The 14,779-nt window shown below is 37.7% G+C and overlaps 1 protein-coding gene and 1 long non-coding RNA gene across 2 annotated transcripts in view; both read left to right on the plus strand.

Annotated features, from left to right (window-relative positions):
* The window catches only part of LOC119796459 (lymphocyte antigen 75-like), a 62,764-nt gene that overhangs the window by 38,450 nt on the left and 9,535 nt on the right, over positions 1-14,779 (plus strand). The gene's annotated exons all lie outside the window — the stretch shown is intronic.
* Positions 9,674-10,154, plus strand: LOC119796481. Its single transcript, XR_005282475.1, has 3 exons — positions 9,674-9,716; positions 9,816-9,885; positions 10,021-10,154. It is a non-coding gene; the product is annotated as an uncharacterized LOC119796481 (long non-coding RNA).

The raw sequence follows: 14,779 nt of genomic DNA on the forward strand, positions 1-14,779 counted from the left end.
CTCTGCTTGAGAAACAGGCTTTTATTGGAATTTTCACTAACGTTGGACAAAGCTATCACGCTGGCCTGTCAAGTGGACCATGCTCTTCAGTCATCAGAATTGCTCAGTGGAGCTGTTGCTGACGGAAGCTGGCAGCTTGTTTTGAAAAATAGCCACACACGTACCATGCAGCAGACAGCACAAGCCTGTTACTGCTGTGGATCGACAAATCACCTGGCGAACACACAATAAGTGTTCTTTTGCCTTGAGATGACAGGTGTTTTGAATTGGTGCTATATAAATAAACTCAATTGAAACTGAATTGCATTGAAATTCAAAACTGGAGACATGGTGAGGGTAAAAAGAGGCAAAGGCTCCTCAATATTTAGTCCACCACTGTCTGTTGAAAGGCACCTTGGAGGAAGTACTTATGTACTCAGCGAAAATAAAAGGTAGAATGCTGCCAGACTTTCATGCTACTCTGCAGGCATGCCTTGCACAATGACAAAGACAGAAAAGCGTGATCCGGTGGTTCAAGGAACAAAAAAAGGAAATAAATGAATACATGAATGAATGTATTACCTTATTGTTCAGATGAACTAATTTTCATGGTACGAAAAGGTTACAAACAGCTGGATTTTATTTTAAAGTAGTTACATTTGGTAATTTTGTTACATAGTAACTTAAACTATTAGAGTTAATATTACAGAGTTGTTGAATATTTGATTTTGTTCTGATGTGCCTGAGTAACCACATACTTTGCTTACAGAGAAAGTTTGTTATGTTGTGCAAAATGATATCCTGCAGATAATGAATAAATAATTAACTAGAACTGGAGTTAGAGTTTATTATTTAACTTAGTTAGTGTTAACTTAAGTTAGTGTTCTTAGTTGAATAATTGTAGCTTTAATTTGTTTACCTACCAGGGTTTATGGCTTCTGCAGGCATGCCTTGCACAATGACAAAGGGGGGGTGTGGGGGGCTCAGCACAGTTCGGCTACAGCTCTGCACGGGTCCGTCTTCATTTCCATTCTCTGAAAAGTTTTAAGTCAGTTTAATGCTAAAGTAGAAGACTAGGTTTCTTATGAGGACTATCAAAACAGAGGTGTCCCCCTGCTGATAGGCCGTGATGTCCGTAGCGAGATCTTCACAAAGGGGGGGAAACTCCACTCAGCATTCAGCTCCGGAGATTCCCATCTCACCCAGTTCAGCAGGCGCTATGCACGATGGGACACTGCGATACGTGACTTTTGATGCAGGAAAAATTGAAGCTACTTCCAGCTAGCTTTCTTTAGCATTTCACGTGAAACGGGCCTCTCCTTGCAGGTGATGAAACCCATGCAAAGAGAAAGATGGAAACGCTTTGAGTTTTAAACCCTAAGTGACGTACAGTAGGAGCACTTCCTGTTGAAGTTTCAGCTCCCACCTAAGCTGATTGGTCCATGCATGAGCTGACCGTCCCAAAATTTTGGAATTTTCCAGAACTTTTCAGAGCATCCTTTGTTCTTTTTGTGCAAAATGAAAGGTTGATGGTTTGAAATGGTTCATCCAATTGATTTGGGCTTCATTGTGGCAATATATCCCAACAGTTATGACATAAAAATTGTTATATGGCCTTGAAGTTCAATCTTTTGTTAACTGTGTACATGTAATCTAGTAAAGTAAGGGCGGAATGCTGTGTCTGCCACCAGGTGGTGTACTAGTATAGGAAAAACGAGAAGAAGAAGTAGAGTGAAGGAAAGGGATACCTGATGTTACAGTACTTGCTTCACATGTTATGAATAAACGTAGTTCAAAGTTAATTGTCTACTTGAGTTTCTACCTCTTCCTGGCTTCCAAACATAACAAGTGGCCCCGATAAACTGTTATAGAGGAATTTTATACATCTCCAGTCTTCTACATCCTCACATTTTACATTATACACGTTAAGAGAGGAGTAGACATCCATGGCTCCAGCCTTATCAAAATATTACACTTTCTTGTTAGCGGTAGGACACTGCTCTCATTCCATTACCAAATATTTGCCACATACAAAATGAAGATAAAAACTGTATATCCGTCAGAGGAACTGTCTTACTTAGAGTGGGTAAAACATCAGTTCTGACATGCAACAGGCAGCTAATATTAAGGTGTAATAAACTCTCACTTTATCTATGATAATCATCCTAACACTCTTATGTCTCTTTTTTGTTCAGGCACCCTGGCTGCGAGTCTAATAACCAAACACACAAACGCACGCATCACATCAGACTGATTCAAGTTTACTTTAGTAGCAGACTCCTTCACCAACTGTCATGTTTTGCAGACCCACATTTTTTGAGAGGACCATAACTCTTGGACTGTTTAAGTTATCTCAAAAATCAGAGAAAAAGGCTTGCAACCCTACAGCTCTACGGTAGAGCTTTAGACTTCAGCAGCGCTGTGACCATCCAATCACACACACGATTCAGTGGTGCATTAGATGTTTGTAAAGTGAGCTTCTCAAGAGTGACAGTTGTGACAGCCAATCACATAAGAAAGGACGGACGGCCAATCAGAAAGCAGGCTTCTGCTCGAGCTACGATTTTTGCTTGGTCCTAGTGCTCGATGATTGTCTGGGTAATGTAGCGTAACACTGTTTTTGGACAGTAAAAAGTGCAGGGGACCAAAACAGACTTTTGAAAAAGTGCAGAGTACATGTCCCCTGTGTCCCCACCCCCACATTGCATCCGTGGTTCTACCAATGAAAATGAATTAAGGGATCACTTTCATTTCAGGATAATTACCAACCTAAAGTCCCAATGATTTAATATTTTAAGTTTTTTTTCCACACAGAAATGGATCAAATCAGGTAGACAACTAAATTATTTAAACAAACTTAATGAATCCTTGATTCTCCAAGTGAAGATCAGGTTTATCAACCAAAACTTTATCCATTGGCTTGAGTTTGTCTCAGAACAACAAATAAATAAATAAAAAATAAGGTATTTGGAAATGAATAAAGGAGAGGATGATGGGTGAATCAATGGGTATGCTGTAAAACCAATTCACTTTTAATACTTGCAGTATTTATAGTTTCATGATTGACTTTAAATATGTGGATAAAGACTCTTTAGGTTACTGGAAAATCTGACTGTAAAGGAAAACACGATAAGATTAGAGGTGAAGAAAAAAGTAATCATAAAAGTAATCATAATATTAATCTGTGTCGAAGAGCAAAAAGATATTAATTTTATAAGAAACATTTTCACAATTTTCTAAATAGGAAAATAATCATTGCAAACCATTATGAAATTAAATTCAATTCAGTTAATTTATATAGCGCCAATTCACAATACGTCATCTCAAGGCAATTCACATTCACCAGATTACTGTATACAGTCACATTGGTTTATGTTGACCCATGTTTCTGTTGACAAAGAAATAAACATGTTTTAATCTGAGCAGAATTTGAATTGAGCTGATTTTTCCTTCTCTGGGTTTCCAGATCCTCATCCAGCTGTGTCTGTCACAGTGAGTCCTGACAGAGAGCAACACTTCTCCGATGAGTCTGTAACAGTGAACTGTAGAGGAACCTTTACTCATTCCAGAGTGTGGGGGGCTTACAAAGATGGTCACCGTTTGTACATTTATGCCTGCCTGGACTGGGAGAAAATTATTGGACCCTGTAGCTTTGAATTAAAAAAATCATATCAATCCAGTTTCCAGACAGAAGTGTTCTGGTGTGAGTCTGGATCAGGCGAGTTCAGCAGCTCAGTCAACATCACTGCAGTCGGTATGTTATTATGTTTGTTTCTTTCATTAAGTTTAGCAGCTTGATTATGAAATTATATTCACTGCTTTGTAATTCAGAAACAAACAATTAAATCTTGGTTCTAGAAGACCTTTTTTTTATTCTATGGTGTGTAGATTTTACTTAAAATTCAATAAAATTCGGTTTATTTATATAGCGCCAATTCACAACACAAGTCATCTCAAGGCTCTTTACAGTTCACCAGATCATCCAGTCAAATTGATTCAAAGTTTTCTATCTAAGGAAAACCAGCTGATTGCATCGACTCATTGACTCAAATACAATCCCTCACACTAAGCATGCCTGTAGCGACAGTGGAGAGGAAAAACTCTCTTTTAACTGGAAGAAACCTCCATTAGAACCAGGCTCAGTGTGAGCGGCCATCTGCAGAGGCCGACTGGGGTTCAAGGAGACAGAAGCAGAGATACAAAAAGCAGCTGTAAAATGTCAAGGAAACACACAGCAAGGCACACAAGCTCTGAGCCAGCTCCCATGTCAGAGGATGAAGAAAGCACATCCAGCCAGTCAGCTGATATTTCTCTCAAGGGTGGTGTCACAGCCAAACAGAAACAGACGAGGCAAAGCTACTATGAGAAAAAGCAGAGAGAGCATAATGTTACAGATTGAACTAGCAGATTCTGCAGAGTGGGAGAATAGAGATAGAATGAAGCAGAATGATGAAATGGGGGTCCCTATGTCCTCCAGCAGTCTAAGTCTATAGCAGCATAACTATAGAGATAGCTCAGGATAACCTGAGCCACTCTAACTATAAGCTTTATCAAAAAGGAAAGTTTTAAGCCTAGCCTTAAAAGTAGACAGGGTGTCTGCCTCAAGGACTAAAACTGGTAGTTGGTTCCACAGGAGAGGAGCCTGATAACTAAAAGATCTGCCTCCCATTCTATTTTTAGAAATTCTAGGAACCACTAGTAAACCTGCAGATTATATAAGGAACAATCAGATCTCTGATATAAGATGGAGCTTGGCCATTTAAGGCTTTATATGTGAGGAGAAGGATTTTAAATTCTACTCTGGATTTAACAGGAAGCCAATGAAGAGAAGCCAGGATAGGAGAGATATGATCTCTCTTTTTAATTTTCATCAGAACTCTGGCTGCAGCATTTTGGATCAGCTGAAGGCTTTTAACTACAGTTTGTGGACTTCCTGATATTAAAGAATTACAATAGTCCAGCCTCGAAGTAACAAATACATGGAGATTTCTAATTTTTGCAATATTCCATGGATGAAAGAAGGAAATTCAAGAAACCTCTTTAATTTTGATTTAATACACAGGTCCTGATCAAAAACAACACCAAGATTTTTTACTTTATTATCTGAAATCAGTTTAATCCCATCCAAATGAAGTGACTGGCTAATCAGCTTCTTTTTCAAAGACTCTGGTCCAAAGACTATAACTTCTTTTTTGTCTGCATTCAGAAGCAGAAAGTTAAGAGTCATCCAGGTTTTTATGTCTTCAAGACATGCCTGTAATCTATGAAATGGGTGAGCTTCATCTGGATTTATAGACAGACAAAGCTGGGTATCATCAGCATAACAGAGGAAATTATCCCATGCTGTCTAAAAAATTCTACCGATTGGGAGCATATATATAGTAAAGAGAATTGGTCTTTTGAAAAGTAAAGACCTTAATAAAGATTAGGCTAATTTTAGAGTTTAGATTTTGTTTTCAGGTTCAAAGATCACATATCAAATTACATCCAAATAATGGGATAATGAAATATGTTATTAAGAAAGTATTGTGGAATTCTGAATAAATATATCTGTATTTTCTTATTTGAATTTTTTTATATGGTAATCAGATTAAGAAAACCCGAAAATATTTATCTGTGTCATTTTTCTCACATTTTTAACTCATCTGTACTTTTGAATTCAGGTGGGTCTGAGAGTTTCCTTTAATATCAGGTTGTTGCTTCATAGGTTCTAAGTAGCTGTGCGATCTATACTCCCTGGTAAACATCTCATACGGGTACTTTATTGTTCATTGGGCTTTTTAAAATGATCTTTTAATGTTTTAAAATGTTCCCTGTGGAGTCTCAGATAAAATGCCAAACATGAATGAAAATAATCCTGTGTTCAGTTTGTTCTCACTAACCTCTTCTAAAGGTCTGCAGCAGCTGATTTCTGACTGAAACTTCATATTCTGACTGTTTTCCAGATGGAGATGTTCTCCTGGTGAGCCCCGTCCATCCTGTGACTGAGGGAGCTTCTGTTACTCTGAGCTGCAGACTCAGAGGACAAAATACACTTTCCAATGTGTTTTTCTATCACAATGACAAACTGGTACAAAATGACAGCAGAGGGGAGCTGAAGATCTCTGCAGTGTCTCAGTCAGACGAAGGCTTCTACAAGTGTGAACATTCAGGAAAAGCTTCACCACAGAGCTGGATGGCAGTAAAAGGTGAGCAGAGCTGAAAGAATCAATGATTGGATTCATAATAATATTGATATTGTTTGGAGTTATTTTCTCCTTATTTTCAGCAGCTGGAAGTTCTTCATTTCATGTGATGTGGGTCATTAGACCAGTGATTGGAATCGTTCTGATAATTCTGCCTCTGCTGGTGTGTCGGTTCAGACGCTCCAAAGGTCAGACTCTAATATTCTAATATCTAATATTTTACTCTTGCATTCTCCAAACAGAGCACTCCCCCATGTGGACTAAACTGAAACAGCAACACCTAAACTTAGGAGATGGAAGTGACTGAATAATGATAATCTGAATCTTTAGAACATTTATATTTACAGTAGCCGCCTTTCAAAATGGCCCTTTCCAGTCAAAAGCAGCCAAAGGTAGCAAAATCCCCTACAACGTCCAGCCAATAGCCTTATCCTGGACGTGCATATCTTTTTTACTCTGACTCCTCCCTTTCACTGAAGTACTAGGTCTGACCAGGAGTAATGCTTCTCTTTAAATCTAAATGTCCACAAATAATGAAAGAAACAATATTTGAGATCTTTAGAAAGGAATTGTAGGGTTCCTAACCAAGGACCAGTCAAGGGCCCATCAAGGAAAGTGGGGAAATTTTGAATGGCTACTACTGTAGCTTATTACAGTTAATAACACTTTGATTACATTTATTTAAAGTATTATTCTTTCAATTCAATTAGAGTTCAGTTTTGTAACTAACTCTACAAATAATTATTTAGGTGAAAGAAAGCAGTGAGCTTAGATGTAGAGTTACTAACTGTGGCTCTGAACCTGAAGCAGGTCTGTTGTAGCTACAGTTAGCTTTGGTCTCCATGTTTGCAGCAACATGTTTTACATTCAGTTGATTCTAGACTTGAAGTGCTGCAGTAATCAAGCTGAGTATCTTCTTCAAACTGGAAAACAACATTTAGGGCCATTATTGCCACCTATAGATCTCATTGAACATCTCAGAGGCCCTGAGCTGGACTGTGAACACCCCCCAGGTTATTAAAAAGGCCCAGCAGTGTCTTTTCTTCCTCAGAACACTGAGGAGGAACTAAATCTTTCTGTGGCCTCACTAGTTTCATTCTTGCTTCCTGATGTCCTCACTGCTCTCCTCTATAGCAGATACCATCACCCACCTCATGTCTGCCTCCTTCAGTTAACAGCTTTAGATAAATTATATTTATTTCTAATGCAAGTTTTCAATATAAAAGATATTTAAAAATAAATCACTTGGTATTATGTGGCTGTTCCTTCACTTCCATCAAAAATCAGACCAACCTGTTGCCTTCACACCTCTATGGAGATTCTTTCTCTTCTTTTCCTTTTACTGAATTTTTTGCTAAGGAGATAATACAGCAGTCAAACCACATATAATTAAGATTAAAGTTTTAATTTTAAATGTTGGATATCAGTTATTGACATTTAAATCCAATTTATTGCATCCAAATTCTATAATTTATATAATTTCTAATTCAATATCTAGTTAATGAAATTATTAATGTCTGAACAGCAAAAAAATAAATAAGAAAAATATGTTTAGATTTTCTTGTCTTAATATGTTGTAAATGCTGATCAGTACACATTTTGAGACATCAGTAATCTGTTAATTTACTATTTTTTATTTTTAGACGCGATAGACGATCATAACTTTTCTTTCAATCGTCCAACCACTTTGAATGTTTTTTCATCCCTAAGACATCTATTGTATCCTTCTCCTTTTTGGGTGTTTTACAGCAGAAGCTGCTTTCTTTCAGTTACTCCATCCTGCATGCCCTAGTACACCTACAGACAGCTATTACCAGAGATGGCAAAAGTACTGACTTTCCGTACTTGAGTAAAAGTACAGATACTTGTGTTAAAAAATACTCTGGTAAAAGTGGAAGTACTGATTAAACTTCTTTACTCAAGTAAAAGTAACAAAGTACAGGCTTGTAAATTTACTTAAAGTATAAAAGTAAAAATAGAAACCACTTTTTTCATGCTGTTGCCTACATTTTAAATGGATGTCTGCCAATAGGACAAGATCTCTATTGTGTTCATTTTCAATCATCTCGTCGTCCATACTACTATGCTAACGCCACCGCCACCAAGCTGCAATGATTTGCTGCCAATGAATACCGCCGAATCTGTTGATTCATCTTGTAGTGGTGCGTCAAATGCAACGTAGATTCCCATCCAATTGGATTTAATTTGTTATTGATGACGTGAAAAATAATAACGGTAACTCCATTGAAATGATTCAAAACTAAAGTAATGAGCCAATTTTTTAAAATGTAAGGAGTAGAAAGTACTGATATTTGTGTAAAAATGTAAAGAGTAGAAGTAAAAAGTCGCCATAAAAATAAGTAGTAAAGTAAAGTAAAAATATCAGAAAAATCTACTTGAGTACAGTAACGAAGTATTTGTACTTCGTTACTTCCCATCTCTGGCTATGACTTACAGAAAAAGCCGACTAGAAATTATTTTCCTACCTTTGCGCTTAACCTCTCCCTCTGCTGTCTTCAAGTCCAATAAATTGTCTTCTGCACAATTTATTTTTGCACTAATATAAAGAAAGACTATTTGTTAAATAATATATCTTGGCTCCTTCTGACAAACATTGATGCTGATTCTTATTTGTTTTTGGTGAAACAGACAATTTCAACACAAATGCTAATTTATTGAAGGTTTTCTTTTATTTAATCAGAAGAAAATTGAATATACTGAAAATATATATATTTTTCTCTGTAAAAGGTATCAGAACAGCACAGACTGTCATCCAGGATGACCATCAGCAGCAAGTGTACTCCTCTCTCCTCCATGGTCAGTCTGTCACTTTTCTCTGATTATATTCCTATGATACTTTTATACAAACAATCTGATTCTTTCACACCACTAATAACCTTTGTGTTTACTTGTGAAATTAAAACAAAAAATAAAGTTTTAATACATTCATTCAAATTTCTATGATCAAATGATTTAATTTATCTTATTGAAGACTACATTTATACAAAACTAAATATCAATAGGAATGCAAAATGTTGCTGTGAATTTATTTCAGCCTAGTCTAATTTAGCTTAATTTAGCCACAAACAAACACAGATAGGTCATTTTCAACTTTTAACCCATTCAAACTCTATAATTAAATATTCTTGAAGCTGCTATTTGTTTAGATCTGATCATATTAGTTCTGTCTCATTGTTAAATCATCCAGAATAAATGTTAGTAAGCAGTAATAACCATTAATCTAATTACCGATATATGTAATTAGATTTGAATATAACTCAACAACTTCCCTAAATCAGCAAGACTGAGATTGTATTGCTTTAGAGGTTTTCTTTGTCTCTTGTTCTGACTGAGGCATCTAATAATTCAAACAATAATAGCAGGATTGAGGTAACATGTGTGAAATAGATGTAAAGAGGTGGTTCTAATGTTCTGTTTACATCAGTATCACTGACATTAAGGCAGATTAGTTTAACTGTGTGATTTCCACTTTCCTGTAGGAGATCTTGGGTCTCTATGAAACAATCAGAGGGTCTGGAAACTCTGGAAATGGTTCAGTATAAATATTAATAATCAAATAGCTGCTGGAAGCATGGAATTATACAGTAACTGTGATAAACAATGAACTCAATGACAACATTATAATTTCAGGTCAAGAACAACAGGATGGTACTAATGTGACTGCAGGGTCAGACTAACCTGGAACATTTTTTCTAGAGGGGTGAGTTCACTAAATCTGGAAGTAATCAGGATCAATAGCTTGTAGAAGAGATGATTTTGCTGTTTGACACTGATTCAGGAACTGTTTCTACATTTTTCCTTTAAAAACCTTTGTTTGGTTCTGTTGTTCAATCAGGTCCTGTCTAGACCTAAACATCTTTGATCTGGGTTCAAATCCTTTGGCTCCTCAGAACCTACCATGACAGTAGTATCAGCGGCACCAGGATGAAGTCCAGTCATCTGAGAGTTTTCCTTCTATCCAGCAGCTTTTTTATCATTAACCATCAAATACTTTATTTCACTGTTTTCAGTTATTGATTCGGATTTCCTTTTTACATTCAAAAACAAACATCAATCAGATATATTTGGAAGGGCATCAATGACGTAACAACACAACAATAGGCCTGTACGGAACATTATCTTGGTGGGCCCCATATGAAGGGCAACACCACATACTCATACATTTGAATTGAAAGATCAGAAACAGTTGATGCTGGCTAGGTAACACCCCCACAGCCTCCATCAACATTTTGCAACAAGAGTTTTTGCATACAAAATATTGAACTAAATTGTTTTTGATGTGTTTATCTATGTGGGGAGGAGGCTCTGATTGATCGTTCTCATTGAGGAGTAAACAATATCAAATATGAGGGAAAAAATAAGTAAAATTGGAAGTTAATTGCTATTTATTTTCTAAAAGCTGAAAAATATACCTGCTGTTTCTGTTTAACAAATACTATAACATGTAATGAATAATATTAGCTATTATGCTGTAAATACATTTTTCTTTATTTTACATTTTTTCAGTGAACATAAGATTTTTTAATACACTTTTTAATAACAGGGTGCAAATGTTTGTAAGGGTTGTCATGAGTTATTACAAAAAGAGAATTTTTACAAGCATTATTAATAAAATAAATTCAGTTATGTTTCATTTCTCATAGCTTCAGAATGACCACAACTTTAAAACTTGTTCTATTTTTTTTATTTATTTTTTTTTTATATCTAATCTTTATTCCAAGAGATTTTCTCACTTTTCTCTATTTCATGTCAATGCATCCAAAATGGCAGCTTTGACATCTGGATCTGGAACTAAGGCTTCTTGGTGAAGCAGTTGCTTGCTCTATTATTTTTTAGCAAATAGAACATGGGTTAGAATCTCCATGTTTTCATGCATGTTCTCTCCATGATTGCATTTTTTTAGCCTCTCCAGATTCGTCCAATTGTCTAAAATACGAAGGTGGTCTCAGTTTAAAATCATTTGCAGCAAATTCCTGTTTAAATTGCATTTATTCAATAAAATTTTCCCTGTGCTTCAAAAGATTCCGTTTTTATTATTGCCTGTGTCTGGGACCAGGGGTGTGGTGGGTCCATGCTGCTGGCTGGCTGGGGTATGTTGGGAGGAAGATTATTTTTGGGTTTATTCTCTTCATTAAGTTCATGCTGATTTGGTGTTTTTTATACAGAGTCGCATTATTGGTGTTCCAGTGGTAGCACTACCTGGTCATGTGGTTGTTTGAGTCTGCAGATAGGCTTTTACATTTACTGTTTTAAGTGACGCAGGTTAGCAGTTTTATAAGGTGGTTGGACTGATTTGATTAAAGTGTTTTCATGAGCATTGAGTAATTTTGTAATTTTGTTTTGACAGGGTTTTTACTGCTTCCTACTGTCCTTTAGAGTTTGATTTTTTTCTTTGATTATTTATTTTGTTAGTCTGCTCAGGTTGAATTATTTAAGGACTTGTGAGGGTGGATTAACAACTTTCCAATTATTTTGTTTGTTTCTTATCAAACCCTGCACGTTTGGATTCCTGTTAAATTTTAGATAGTCCCATTTACATTTTATTTATATATGGTAAATGGTATGTACTTATATAGCGCCTTTATTCAAGTTAGGAGACTTGACCAAAGCGCTTTACACTACATTCATTCACCCATTCACACACACATTCACACACTGATATACAGTAAAGTTTGGGAAAATTAACTCCTTCAGTTATTCTTTCCCTCTTGACCTGTTTACCAAGGCGCTCCAAGCCTCCAAGGCCCCTCAGAGGGCACTCCAAGCATCCTCCGAGGTTCCTGACCAGCAGTCGGCGGCCCCCTCCAAGGTTCCTGAGCTGCAGTCGGCAGCCACCTTTGAGGTTCCTTAGCCGCAGTTGGCGTCCTTTAAGGCTCCTGCAGCAGAGACGACGTCCTCCAAGCCTCCTGCAGCAGAGACGGTGTCTCCCAAGGCTGCTGCTGCTGTTCACACGGCCGCCGTCCAGAGACTCTGCCCCACCTCCAGGCCCCCCTCCAGAGACTCTGCCTCGCCTCCGGCCCTGCGGCCGCCCTCTAGAGACTCTAGACCTCCAGAGACTTTCGGTCGCCTACCTTTGGTTGGTTGTTTTTTATTTTGGACTCTGTTTTTGTTTGTTTTTTTTTGTTTTTTGTTTATTGCCCTCTTTCCTGGTTCTCCCTCCGCCCACCCTGGGTGGGTTGTATTTTGTTTTTGGACATTTGAGGGCATTTCATCATTCTGCTTCATTCTCTCTCTATCTCCTATTCTGCAGAATCTGTTAGTTCAATCTCTAACGTTCTGCTCTCTCTGCTTTTCCTCAGAGTAGCTTTGCCTCGTCTGTTCCTGTTTGGCTGTGGCGTCATCCTGGAGGGAAGCGTCGGCTGTGCTGCTTCCATCAACACTGTGACTGAGTGGATGTGCTCTCTTCGTCCTCTGGCATGGGAGCTGCCTTGGAGCTCGTCTGCCTGGCTGTGTGTTTCCTGGACGGGGCCGCCTTTTACAACTGCTCTTTGTGTCTCTGCTTCCGTCTCCTTGAACCCCAGTCGGCCTCGGCAGATGGCCGCTCACACTGAGCCTGGTTCTGCTGGAGGTTTCTTCCTGTTAAAAGGGAGTTTTTCCTCTCCACTGTTGCTACAAGCATGCTTAGTGTGAGGGATTGTATTTGAGTCAATGAGTCGATGCAATCAACTGGTTTTCCTTAGATAGAAAACTTTGTATCAATTTGACTGTATGATCTGGTTGAACTGCGAAGTGCCTTGAGATGACATGTGTTGTGAATTTGACGCTATATAAATAAACTGAATTGAATTGAATTGAATCTGGAACCTGCCCTGAAGTGAGGCCCTCTGTAACGATCTTTGTTCTGTTGGTTGTCTCTAAGTTTTTAGTTTGACGTTTATCCATGGTTTTCAGTTTTTTTTTCAGCTTTATTGGTCTAATATGGTAAGAAAAACCTAAGAAACTTAAGTTTCTTAGGTTTTTCTTTGCTTGTCCTCTGTTGCCCTCTTGTGTTTCCTTTTTGCCTTGGCTTCCTCATCAGCTTCTCACACCTGCTCCTTATCAGCTCGTTAGTCCTGCCTTTGTTCATTCAGCCATAAATGCACTCCCTGTGCAGTCCCGCTTACTTCGTCTTACCCTGGCTCCTTGTGATTGTTTTCCCTGATGTCTCCATGGTTCTGGTTTGTGTTTAATTTTTATGTTGGATTTTTGGATGCCTGTTTTGTTTAACATTTTTTGGATGGATTTTTGGATTCCTGTTTTTGCTACCTGTGTTATCCCAATAAATCTGCAAGAACTCTCCTCAGCCTCACTGCCCCTGCATTTGGGTCCTGACACAAACCTCCAACACAACCGTGACAAACAGACCTTTAAGGTATTACTGTGTGGCCAACAAGCACTTCTTTTGGGAACAAAATATTTGTGCCCAAGAAATAATAGTTTCTTCCCTTGAAAAAATAATTAATGAGCAAACTTGTTCTAATGATTGTCTTACTTGTGGCCACAGCATATGCATATGGTGCGAACAAAGTTCTAAAACACAATCCCTCTACAGCACACCTTTTTCTAATAGAGTAAAAAACTAAAAAGATAGTCAAGGATTGTTTGATGAGGCTTTGTTTTAGCGGTAGACTTTTTAAAGAATCTCGTTATAAACTATATAGGTATTCTGATCCTGGGTTTGCAAGCATTCCTCATCAGTGAGGCTTTTAAATACAATATTTACAGTGAGAAAGGAATAATGACCAGATGTACAGATGTGTAAGGGACTGTGCAGTAAAATAACACCCACTACGGTCCAACTGATGTTTTTCTCAACTATCTCATGTGTTGGGTTTTAATCCAGAGAAATGTGAGTTTAAAAGATTAAGAGGAAATAATCAACACAGAGACAGGGTTTTGTAATGACGTCAGCATCTGCAGAAGCAGAGAGAAGGTGTTGGCTCTGAAACCAGCACCGTCTCACACAGATCCCTTCATGGCAAAGCCTTTTATTAACAGTTTACAACATCATAAGGCGGGCCTAAAACAGAAGACCCAGTAATGATTATCTGGGAGGATGCAGGTAATAAGATAGGGTTAGGGTTGACCAACTGGCTGGATGGAAGTCACACAACCGTGTGATTCTGCCTCATGACCTACTGGAGGTCATAAAAGTTTATGACCCTTCTGGTTGAATCACAGGATACAAATGTAGCATCTTCTTTCTTTCAATGTTTCATATGTCCACACAATAATTTTATAATTATCACTCTAACATCATGTTTCAGCTTAAGGTCCAATTAAAGGAGGAAATGATGCAAATATGTTTATGTGATAAGTGCAAAGTGATCCAATTAAGCAGCAAATAAGTGCATTCATTACTTGTCTCATGGTGATATGCTCATCCGTTAGGCAGTCGTGATCTATAACTGTGTTGCAGAAATCATCACTATGTGAAGAAGATGCAGGTAGAGGAGAAAAAGAAGAGGAAGGACCTTCACTTCATCTGCAGCAGTGATTTACCGTCACAAGGCCTGTTATACTGCATCGTTACGGAAGATCCAGCTAATGATTTTTTATCAGTTTGTTTCTTTTCTCTTACTTCTCTGTACTATTACAGTTTTTTACATTTATCT

The sequence above is a fragment of the Cyprinodon tularosa genome, unplaced genomic scaffold (assembly GCF_016077235.1).
Source record: "Cyprinodon tularosa strain WSP-4 unplaced genomic scaffold, ASM1607723v1 ctg1148, whole genome shotgun sequence".
NCBI classification, from domain to species: Eukaryota; Metazoa; Chordata; class Actinopteri; order Cyprinodontiformes; family Cyprinodontidae; genus Cyprinodon; species Cyprinodon tularosa.